Genomic DNA, 12,694 nt, shown 5'->3' on the forward strand with positions numbered 1-12,694 from the left:
ATCCTAATAACCCTAACCCTAACTCTAATAACCCTAAGCCTAACCCTAACCCAAACCCTAACCCTAATGACCCCAACCCTAACCCTAATAACCCTAACCCTAACCCTAATAAACCTAAACCTAACTCTAATAAACCCAGCCCTAACCCTAACCCTAATAACCCTAACCCTAACTCTAATAACCCTAACCCTAACCCTAACCCTAATAACCCTAACCCTAGTCCTAACCCTAACCATAACCCTAACCCTAATGACCCTAACTCTAACCCTAATAACCCCAACCCTAACCCTAACCCTAATAACTCTAACCCTAACCCTAATAACCCTAACCCTAACTCTAACCCTAACCCTAACCATGAGCCGGACAGCCAGGAGAGACAACATGCCACAAGTCCTAACAGCAAGGGGTCATCAGGCCTCCCCGAGCTGAGTGCTGGTCATTTCTTCCTCCTGTTATCCCATTTTATAGATGAGAAAACGGAGGCTCAGAGGGATGTAAGTTGCATGCCACCTTGAATCAGTGTTCAGCGAGTTGCTGGATGGAATGGGCCTTGTTTTTATCCTGAGCCCCCAGCACCTACTTCGAAGCAGGGTGTGTCCTGGGAGCCCAGCCAGCATCTTCCCATCCTCTCCACTTCAGCCCCAATGGACCAGAACTGGGTGCCGGCCACTCCCGTCCGCACCAGGCCCGGCATGTCTGTTTTCACATGTTCTGAGCCGGTGGACAGCGGTGCCCAGTAGGCTCCCAGGGCCTGGCCTGTCCTCAGCTCCTCCTCCATGCGCTCCCAGCTCCAACGGCCTCAGAGTCACCAGCCCCTCCTTGGCCATTGACCATGGCCTGGCCCTGGAACGTGAGGACCCCCGGAGGGACCCGACAGCCCATCACACCCTCCACTTCCACCTCCTGAGAGACCAGCTAATCCCTCAAGGTCTCGGCTCGCCCTCCACATAAAGCTCCCATTCTTCTCTAGCGTGGGGCTGGGGTGGGAAAATATTTTCCAAAGGTCAGTTTTCCAATTATACTTAAAATTTGAAAGTTCAATTTTTTTTTCCTCCCCTCGGTGCAGCCTCGTTCTGCTAATTTCATAAAGATACCATTTAGCTGAGGTAGGTGGGATTCTGGGCATCAGAACAGCTTCCCAACGTCAACAGCCAGCCGTAACCGTAACCAGCGACTTCCCATCATTTTGGAGAAAAAAAATGTTTCTCTCCCCAGAAATTATGGCCTGTGGGAATCAGACAACATCCCCATTGCCTGGCGGGGACTTGCAGAGATTTTCTTATGAACTTAACTGTAAGCCCGGTTTATAAAGTTCTGCTCAGGGGCCGCTGGGGATGTGGTGCCCAGCTGGCACGTCAGTGTGGGTGATGCGGCTGAGTGCCCGCCTCGCTGGACTGCGGCCCCCGGGTCTGGCCAGCAGCTCCAGGCCTGGGACCCTTGGGGTCTAGAGGGCTGGACCTCCACTTACAGGCTTGGCTGCGAGTCTGCGAGGGGAGGGAGCAGGCTGGACAGGGCCATCTTGTTTACATCTTTTGGGTGGAATGGAATGTGGGTACACAGGCCACAGACCTTGGACATGGTTCAGATGCTCTCTCCTCCTCTGCCACAGTTGATACCAAAGGGAATTGGGAATCTAACCCCTCCCCCCACTCACCTGTCTGTCCCTCACACTCCATTCTCCACCCTGGCCAGGCCTTTCCCCCTTCAGACCTTCCAGGCCCCCACATGGCTCAGAGGGAGGGGGCTCCTCCTGGGCGTAGCATGGCCCATCGAGGGGCCTCAGTCTTCTGTCTAAGACAGAGCACCGAAGCCCCTCTGAGGATGGAATGAGGGGTGCGGGAGGGATGGCTTCAGAAGGCGCCTGCGGGGAGGGCAGCTGAGGGGAGCAGGACGGCATCCCATCTAAGAAGGGGGCCAGGCTTTTCCTGGGGAAGGGAGGGGCCAAACTGCAGGGCAGGATGGAATCCCCCACCCAGGGCTCTTGCCCTCTGTGCCAGGCTGACTAGGGTACCTCCACAGGTGACGAGCCCACAGACCTGGCCAGCTGAGCTGAGCTGAGGAGGAGGCAGCAGCAAGAAGGCTGAAGCCGGGGCCCTTTCAGAGGAGGGTCAGGCTCCAGCGTGGGCTCAGGGCACAGGAGCAATGAGAGGCCTGTGTGCTGTGGGCACCGGGAAGGTGCAGGTGCAGCGAGGGGCCGGGTGTGAATGTGGGGCCGGGTGTGCCGATGCCCCTCATTGTGGGGCTGACAGGCCCACTGAGCCCAGGTGGGGCAGGAAGGAGACTCTGGGGGAAGCAGTGTCTCTGTCCCAGCTGACAATCCTGGTGGCATCAACAATGACAAATTTTAGAAGAAGCTGGGAATTTGGATTTTGATGTGAAACATTCCAATTTTCCAAGTTTGGCACCTATTTCATATTTTTAAACACTGGGTATATCAAACCACATGAGGCTTTGGGCCTTATTGGTTCTGTCACCTCCCGTCCTCCCTCTACCCCACACTGCAGCCACCTCTGTGGGTCCCTGCTCTTGTCTCAGGGCCTTTGCACATGCTGTTTCCTCTGCCCTGGACAATTTCCCAATTGGCTCCTCCTTCATTCTTAGAGCCCTGACCATCCATCACTCCAGTCAATTGCTTCGTTTTATTTTCTTCTCAGCCTTCATTTTATATTATATCATTATTGGTTCATCAGTCTATTATCTGCATCTCGCAAAGAATGGAGGCTCCTGAAGGCAGGATCCTGTCTGGTTTGTGCATTGCTTTGCCCTCAGTGCCTAGAACAGTGTCTGTTACACAGTAGGTGCTTAATAAAAGCCTAGTGAATAAATGAACAAATGAGTGTGTGTATGAACTTCCCATCCACTTACCACATGGCTGACAGTACCTTCCTGTCCCGGTCATTCCCCCTTTCTCCTGGGACCATGGGCACCTTAATCACTGGGTCCTGAACTGGATCCTAGAAGAAAGTTCCCTTCACTCTGGAGAGAGGAAGGGGACCAATTTGGGGATGATGTTGCTGGAAGCCTTCCTGCCCTACCATTACCCTGTCTTGTTTGCTGGAAGGACTGTTCACCATCTGAAATGACTGGGTTTACCAAGCCTGTCTGCTCAGCTGTCTCAAAGCAGAACTGGGCTTAGTACAGCTGTGGGTGGTGAGAAGGTCTGGGCACAGGCATGAGGGCTCCAGTGTGGGTGATGAGGTCACTGGGGCTGTAAGCAAGGTAAGGAGCTGGATATATTTTAGGGGGGGGTCTGTAGCAGATCTTGGGGTTGAGGTGGGGGGTAGGCAGAGAGAAATCTGGTGGACAAAACAGGTAGTAAAAACATACAAGTAGAACAAACTCATTCCTTGGCAAGGGCTCTACATGTACACGATGCAGGAGGTATGGCCCTGCCTTCAGAGAGCTAAGTTTCTAGAGGGGGGGATAGAAAGAGAAACAGGATAGACATTAATTAATTCGTGTATTCATGCATCCACCCTTCCACCCATACGTACATCCAGACACCCATCCATCCATCCATCCATCCATCCATCCATCCATGGCTCTCCTGCAGGGCTTGGCCCCACTGGTCACCTGAATACATGGACAATATCCTGCACTTACTCCCCCAAGATGAAAATTATGAAGGAAGAAAGACAAAGTTCCAGGCTCTGGATCACATTACTTAAGCACTGAGTGGGGAAGCTGAAAAGCAAGAAACAGGACTTAGGAGCAGCTACACTATCGCATGGACTGTGACAAGCACTTTGGAGGAGCAATTTCATCTGCTTCTCAAAGCTACCTGATGAGGGAGGGATTACCCTGTTAATTTGCTTATAAGAAACTGGAGCTCAGAGAGAACAAGTTCCTTACACAGAACTAGGAAGTGGCTGGCCAGTACTCCACACAGGTTAGCTCATCCCACACTCTCAAACCCCCAGTGAGATGGGAGGATCCAACGAAGCCTGCATGGATGGCTGTGTTGGTCAAGCACAATCTTTAAGCCTGCATTAGGATTTTTTACACCAGCATTAAAAATAATATAAAGATAATACATGCCCAAGGTTAAAAGTTTAAAAATAAAAGATGAAGAGTAATGAGTGAGTCTTAACTCATTACTCAGACTTCCAGCTCCAGTCACCACGAAGTAATGAGTGTCAGATTTACCCTATCCCCACAGGCAACTGTAAAACTAGGCAAAGGAGATAGGAAGGAGCCTGTTTTAACACTGAGCATCACACAGAGCAGAGCTGTGATTCTTGAAAGCAGGGAAACCCACCAGGAAGGCTCTACATTCTGGCTTTATGGCTGGGGCCACTCACCAAACTGTGGCCCAGGGATGAGGAGCCTAAATAGAGAATTCACGGGGAAGAGGAAGCAGATTGGAGCTCAGGACTCCTGAGGTGGGTAGAATTTGATGGCAAGGTACTGGGAAGGAGGAAGCTGTGCAGGGATGTACCAGAGTTCTGCATAGGGCATCTCAGAGTCTTAGAAGAATACTGAGTTGTAAGTGCATAGGACAAGCCTCTGACAGGTTTAGCAGAGAACAACTATTGGGTGGTTGAGATCTAAATGGAGATTCAGAAGGTGGTACAATGCTCAGGGACCTCGGAGGTCTGCCTACTCTAGATCTACCCTAAACCTTCTAAAATCAAGCCTCAACAGGATCAAGTTCATCTGCCAGTTTTCACTGCCTGTCAGAAGACCAGTCAACACTCTAACGAGAAACAACATCCAGGCTCACAACAGCATAGCATCCACAATGTTTGAAACACAATAAAAAATTACTAGACACAAAGAAGCAGGAAAAGGGGACTAAATCAGGAGCAAAAAAAAAAGTCTATGTAAACAGACAGAAATAAAACACATTGGATTGGCAGACAGAAATTTCAAATCCTTAACAAATACAGTGGGGCCTTGACTTACAAATTTAATTCATTCTGTGACAGAGCTCGTAACTCAAATTACTCGTATGTCAAATCTTAAAGTGAATGAGTGAGACACGTGATGCTGGGCTGATGTTGTGGCGTTCACTGTGACGTTCGCTGCGCCAACTAGCGGTGGGGTATCTGAAGCTGGCTCGTAACCTGAATTTTAGCTCACAACTCAAAGCAAAAAATCAGCCGAGAGACGGCTCGTATCTCGAAAAACTCGTTAGTCGGGACACTCATAAGTCAAGACCCCACTGATTAGCAAATCAATTCGGGGGTGGGGGGTGGGCGGGGGGGAGTGTGTGTGTGTGTGTGTGTACATGTACACATGCATGTGTGAATATCAGGAGTGCAAGGTTGGTTTAATATTCAAAAATCAATATAATTTTATGATAAAATCTCTAAGCAAAGTGGGAATAGAGGTAACATAATTAAGGCCATATGTGATAAGCCCACAGCTAACATTATACTCAATGGAAAAAAGCTAAAAGTGTTTCCTTAAGACCAGGAGCAAGACAGGATTGTCCACATTTAACAGGTTTTTTGTTGTTTGTTTGTTTTTTAGTTGTTAACCCTCACCCGTAGATATACTTTCCATTGATTTTTTTTAGAGAGATTGGAGGGATGGAGGGGGAGAAAGGGAGTAAGAGAAACATCAATGTGAGAGAGACACATCAATTAGTTGCCTCCTGCACACACCCCAACTGGGGCCAGGGATCAAACCTGCAACCCTCTGGTTACATGCCCTTGACTGAGATTCGAACCTGTGACCCTCTGGTGCATGGGCTGGTCCTCTAACCACTGAGAAAAACTGACCAAGGCCACTTTCACCAACACAGCATTGGAAGTCCTAGCCACAGCAATCAGACAGGAAAAGAAGTAAAAGGCACCCAAATTGGAAAGGGAGAAGTAAAACTGTTATTATTTACAGATGACATTATATTATACTAGAGGCTCAGTGCACAAAATTCATGCATGGGGTTGGGGGTGTCCCTCAGCCTAGCCTGAACCCTCTCCAATCTGGGACTCCTCGAGGGATGTCCAACTGCCGGCCTAAACTGGCAGTCGGACATCCCTCTCACAATCCTGGACCGCTGGCTCCTAATTGCTCACCTGCCTGCCTGACTGGTTGCCCCTAACTGTCCCCCCTGCAGGCCTGGTCGCCCCTAAATGCCCCCTGCTGCCAGCCTGGTTGTCCCCAACTGCTCCCCTCTGCCGGCCAGGTTGCCCCTAACTGCCCCCCCCCCCTCCCCACCAGCCTGGTTGCCCTCAACTGCACCCCCCTGCCAGCCTGGTCACCCCTATCTGCTCCCCCTACCAGCCTGGTTGCCCCTCATGGCCCCCCTGCTGGCTCGGTCGCCCCATGCAGCCTGCTGTTCAGTCATTTGTTCATCCCTCACTAACCCCCCTGCCAGCCTGGTCATAGGCAGCCATCTTGTGAGGGTGTGAGGGTTAATTTGCATATTACCTCTTTATTATATAGGATGGATAGAACCCTAAAGATTCCACCAAAAAAACTACTAGAACTGATAAATGAATTCAGAAAACTAGCAAGATATGAAATTAATATTCAGAAATCAGTTGTGTTGTTATACACCAATAGTGAACTAACAGGGAAATTAATAAAACAATCCCATTTACAATTGCCTCAAAATATAAAATACCTAGGAGTCTGGTCAGTGTGGCTCAGTGGTTGAGTGTCAAACCAAGAACCAGGAGGTCATGGTTTGATTCCCAGTCAGGGTACATGCCTGGGTTGTGGGCTCAATCCCCAGTGGGGGGTGTGCAGGAGGCAGCTGATGGATGATTCTCTCTCAGAGGGCAGGTCCACAGGCCCTTGGCTGACCCAGATGAGCAGCACTCCCACAGTGGCCGATCCCCACAGGCCATGCCCTCCAGTGCACAAATCCCATGCACCGAGCCTCCAGTAATGAGATAATTACCTCAGACCTGTCACAATAGCTATCATCAATAAATCAACAAACAACAAATGTTGGTGAGGATGTGGAAAAAGAGAACCCTGGTTGTACTGTTGTTGGGAATGAAGATTGGTGCAGCCTCTATGGAAAATGGTATAGAGCTTCCTCAAAAATTATTATCCAGTGATTCTTCTGGGTATATGTTCAAAGGAGTCCACAACATTAATTTTAAAAGGTATATGCATCCCTATGTTCATTGTAGGGTTATTTACAATAGCCAAGCCAAGATATTGAAGCAGCCCAAGTGCCCTTCAATAGATGAGTGGGTAAAAAAGTGGTGATATAGCCCAGCCCACATGACTCAGTGGTTGAGTGTCAATCTATGAACCAGGAGGTCACTGTTTGATTCCAGGTCAGGGCACATGTCCAGGTTGGGGCATGCAGGAGTCAGCCGATCAACGATTCTCTCATCATTGATGTTTCTATCTTTCTCTCCCTCTCCCTTCCTCTCTGAAATATATATATAATTTTTTAAGTGGTAATACATATATACAATGGAATATCCCTTGGTCATAAAAAATGAAATCTTACCATTCGCAACAACATGGGATGGACCTGGAGGGCATTATGCTAAGTGGAATAAGTTAGATAGAGAAAAATAAATACCGTATGATTTCACTTATATGTGGAATGTAAAAAAAATAAAATAAATGGACAAATAAAACAGAAACAAACTCATAGCTAAAGAGAACAAAATGAGGTTTGCCAGATGGGAGAAGGGTTGAAGGCTGGGTGAAAAAGTTAAATTGATTAAGAAGTACCAATCGGTAGTTACAAAGTAATCTTTGGGGGTGTAAAGTGCAGCATAAAGAATATAGTCAATAATATTGTAATAATTATGTATGGTGTCAGGTGGGTACTAGACTTATCAGGGGTATCACTTCATAAATTATATAATTGTCTATTCACTATGCTGTATACTCGAAACTAATATAAAATAATATTAAAGGTCAACCATAATTGAAAAATAAAATTTCAAAAAGAAATTTTTAAGAATCAATATAATTTACCACAATAACAGAATGGGGAATATATCATATGATCATCTCAATAGATACAGAAAATCATTTGAAAAATTAAACATCTATCCAAATCCCATCATATGGATAATAAAAACGCTTAGCAAATTCTAGGGATAGAGGAAAATTTCCTCACTCAGATATAGTGTATCTATAAGAAACAGACAATTAGTATCACATGTAATGCTTCTTAGGTTGATAATAAGGTAAGAATATTTGCTCTCATTTTTTCTATTTAATATATATATTTCAGGTTATATCCAGTGCAACAAGACAAGAAAATAGAAGTAAAATACACAGAGATTGGAAATATTGCTATATACGTACTACGTTCAATGAAAGATAACATTGCTAAAATGTTGCTTCTCAAAGTAATCTATAGAGTTAATTCAACCCCAATCAAAATCTCAGCAGCCTGTTCTTTCATTGTAGTTTTAATTTGCATCTCTCTCATGATTAATGATGTTGAGAATTTTTTCAAGTTTATTCTAAAATTTATATAGAAATGTGAAGGACCGAGAATATCCAAAGCCATCTTGACAAAGAAGGTGAAATTTGTGGACTCATTATGGTACTTGCATGAGGATAGGCAAACTAATTAATTGAGTAGAATATAGTCAAAATAGATACACCCTTATAGAGCTTTTATTTATTTATTTATTTATTTATTTATTTATTTATTTATTTAATGTTGACAGTATTAGAGATGTCCCCCACTTGTTCCCCTTTACCCCCCATTTCCTCCTCTTTGCCTCCCTCCACCTAGCCACCACCCCACCCCAGGCCTTCCCCACACTATTGTCTGTGATCATGGGTTATGCACATATGTTCTTTGGTTACTATCTTCCCATCCCCTCCACACCCTTCCTCTCTGAGATCTGTCTTTCTGTTCCATGAATCCATGCCTTTGGACCTATTTTGTTCGTCAGTTTATTTTGTTCACTAGATTTCACATATAAGTGAGATCATGTGATATTTGTCTTTCTCTGATTGGCTTATTTCACTTAGCATAATACTCTCCAGGTTGATCCAGGCTGTTGCATATGTAAGAGTTCATTCTTTTTTACTGCCATGTAGTATTCCATAGTGTAAATGTACCACAGCTTTTTTTTTATCCACTCAATTACTGATGGGCACTTGGGCTGTTTCCAGATATTAACTATTGTAAATAACTCTGCTATGAACGCAGGGGTGCATACATTCTTTCTGATTGGTGTTTCTGGCTTCTTAGGATATATTCCTAGAAGTGGGATTGCTGGATCAAACAGCAGCTCCATTTTTAATATCTTGAGGAAACTCCATACTGTTTCCACAGTGGCTGTACCAGTTGGCATCCCCACCAACGGTGTACTAGGGTTCCCTGTTCTCCACATCCTCGCCAACACTTGCTTGTTGATTTATTGATGGTAGCCATTCTGGCAGGTGTGAGGTGATACCTTATTGTAGTTTTAATTTGCATCTCTCTGATGATTAGTAATGTTGAGCATTTTTTCATGTCTATTGGCCATCAGTATGTCCTCTTTTTTTAAATTTTATTTTATTATTGAAAGTATTACAGATGTCCCCTGTGTGTGTGTGTGTGTGTGTGTGTGTGTGTGTTTTCCCATTGACTCCCTGCTCCCCACACCCATCCCTCCCAAGCCTTCACCATTCTATTGTCTGTGTCCATGGGCTATGCATATATGCATATAAGTTCTCCAGTTAATCTCTCTCCCCAACCCCCACCCTCACCTTCCCTTTAGTTGGTGTATAAAATGCCATCGATTTCTGGATGTTTATTTTATATCCTGCTACATTGCTAAATTCATTGATCAAATCCAGCAGTTTTTTGATGAAGCCTTTAATGTTTTCTATGTACAATATCATGTCATCTGTGAAAAATAAGTTTTACTTCCTCCTTTCCAATTTGGATGCATTTTATTTTTTCTTCTTGTCTGATCACTGCAGCTAGTACTGTCAGTGCTATGTTGTATAAGAGTGATAAAAGCGGACATCCCTGTCTTGTTCCTCATCTTAAGGGAAACACCTTTAGTTTTTGCCGAATGAGTATGATGTGGGCTATAGGTTTGTCATACATGATCTTTTAAAAATATATATTTTGTTGATATTTTACAGAGAGGAAGGGAGAGGGATAGAGAGTTAGAAACATCGATCAGCTGTCTTCTGCACACCCCCTACAGAGGATGTGCCCACAACCAAGGTACATGCCCTTGACTGGAGTCAAACCTGGGACCTTTCAGTCCACAGGCTGATGCTCTATCCACTGAGCCAAACAAATTAGGGCCATATATGGTCTTTATCATGGTGAAGTATGATCCCTCTATTTCCACTTGGCTGAGAGTTTTTATCATAAATAAGTGCTGGATTTTATCAAATGCTTTTTCTGCATCTATTGATATGATCATATGATTTTCATCCTTCATTTTGTTTATGTGATGTATCACATTTATTGACTTGTGAATATTGTACCAGCCTTGAATTCCCAGAATGAATCCCACTTGATCATGGTGTATGATCTTTTTAATGTACTGCTGTATCTGATTTGCTAATATTTTGTTGAGGATTTTAGCATTTATGTTCATCAGGGAAACTGGCCTGTAAATTTCTTTCTTTGTAGTGTCTTTATCTGGTTTTGGAATTAGGATAATGCTGGCCTTGTAAAAAGAGCTCAGAAGTCTTCCCTCCTCTTCAATTTTTTTTGGAATACTTTGAGGAGGATAGGCATTAGTTCTTCTTTGAATGTCTGGTAAAACCCGTCTGTGAAGCCATCCAGTCCAGGACTTTTGTTTACTGGGAGTGTTTTTTTAAGTTATTATTATTATTATTTTTTTAAATTAAATCTTTATTGTTCAGATTATTACATTTGTTCCTCTTTTTTTCCCCCCATAACTCCCCTCCTTCCAGCTCCCACCCCACCCTCCACCCTCACTCCCCACCCACTGTGTTCATCCATAGGTGCATGATTTTTGTCCAGTCACTTCCCGCATCTCCCACACCCCTTTTTCCCCCAAGAATAGTCAGTCTATTCCCTTTCTATGTCCCTGATTCTATTATAATCACCAGTTCATTCTGTACATCAGGTTATTTATTCACTTGATTCTTAGATTCATTTGTTGATAGATGCATGTTTGTTGTTCATAATTTGTATCTTTACCTTTTTCTTCTTCTTCCTCTTCTTAAAGGATACCTTTCAGCATTTCATATAATACTGGTTTGGCGGTGATGAACTCCTTTAGCTTTTCCTTATCTGTGAAGCTCTTTATCTGACCTTCAATTCTGAATGATAGCTTTGCTGGATAAAGTAATCTTGGTTGTAGGTTCTTGGTATTCAGCACTTTGAATATTTCTTGCCATTCCCTTCTGGCCTGCAAAGTTTCTGTTGAGAAATCAGCTGACAGTCGTATGGGTATTCCCTTGTAGGTAATTGAGCCTCTTTCTCTTGCTGCTTTTAAGATTTTCTCTTTGTCTTTTGCTCTTGGCATTTTAATGATGATGTGTCTTGGTGTGGTCCTCTTTGGATTCCTTTTGTTTGGGGTTCTCTGCGCTTCTTGGACCTGTAAGTCCATTTCTTTCACCAGGTGGGGGAAGTTTTCTGCCATTATTTCTTGAAATAGGTTTTCAATATCTTGCTGTCTCTCATCTTCTGGCACTCCAATGACTCTGATATTAGACCGCTTAAAGCTGTCTCAGAGGCTCCTTACACTATCTTCACACTTTCGGATTCTTTTTTCATTTTGCTTTTCCAATTGGGTGTTTTTTGTCGAATCTTTGGTTTGATTCTTGTACTCCTCTGGTCTGCTATTGGGTATAATATTCTTTATTTCAGTCCGTGTATGCTTACTTTCTAATTTCTTTATCGTAGCATCGAGGGTCTCATTAGTTTTCGTGAGGCTCTGCACAAATTTATGGCAAGCCCTCAAAATTGCGATTCTTAGCTCCATATCCTCCATTTCTGTCATGTTTTTTTGTCTCCGCATCTTTTATGCTTTCTTGGTGCACCCCCTTGTGGTCTCTGTGCGCAGTCTTGTTCTAGCCAAGCCTTAATTGTTGTAGTTAACACTAGAGGGATTTGACCCCCAGGCCGACTGGCTATAGGAATCAGCTGTATGGAAAACGTCTGCCTTCTGGGGAGGCGCTAATCCAGCCTTTGCCTGAGGCGATCGGCAAATGGCTGTGCGCAGGCTTTGGGCGGGGCGGGATCAACAGGGCGGGCGGAGGGAGCAGTTATGGCCACGCTCAGTCCCGTTCCCAGAGGCTCTGCTTCTCAGAACCCCGGCAGCCGCTGCAAACCTCAGAGAGAAAGCTGCCCTCAGGTTCCAACTGATGCCGGATAATCCCGCTTCTCCCGTTTGAGTCTGGGTCCCTAGAGACTCGCCCGGATCTGGAGCCCAGAGTCTGAGACTCACTCCCGACCGAAAACGACAACCGCGCCCTCAGCCACCAGCCCGCTTTGCGCGCGCACCTCGGTACCTTTGTATTTTCCACACTGCGCCGCCTCTGAGCCTCGATTTGCTGTTCTCTTTCCTTCTAGTTGTAGAGTCTCTCTTCAGCCAGCCTTCCTGTGGTTCTGGTCCGTTCAGTCTTTTAGTTGTATTTTTGAAATGGTTGTTTGCGGCAGCGGTCTCTGGTGTTTACCTACGCCGCCATCTTCCAAATCGTGAATCTTTTTAAGTTATTATTACTGCTTCAATTTCAGTAGTTGTTATTGGCCTATTCAGTTTTTCTGATTCTTCCTGATTCAGTTTTGGAAGATTGTATGTTTTCAGGAATTTGTCCATTTACCCAG

The sequence above is a fragment of the Myotis yumanensis genome, unplaced genomic scaffold, assembly GCF_028538775.1.
Source record: "Myotis yumanensis isolate MYYU_CA2020_CCGP unplaced genomic scaffold, mMyoYum1.0.hap1 SCAF_21, whole genome shotgun sequence".
NCBI lineage: Eukaryota > Metazoa > Chordata > Mammalia > Chiroptera > Vespertilionidae > Myotis > Myotis yumanensis.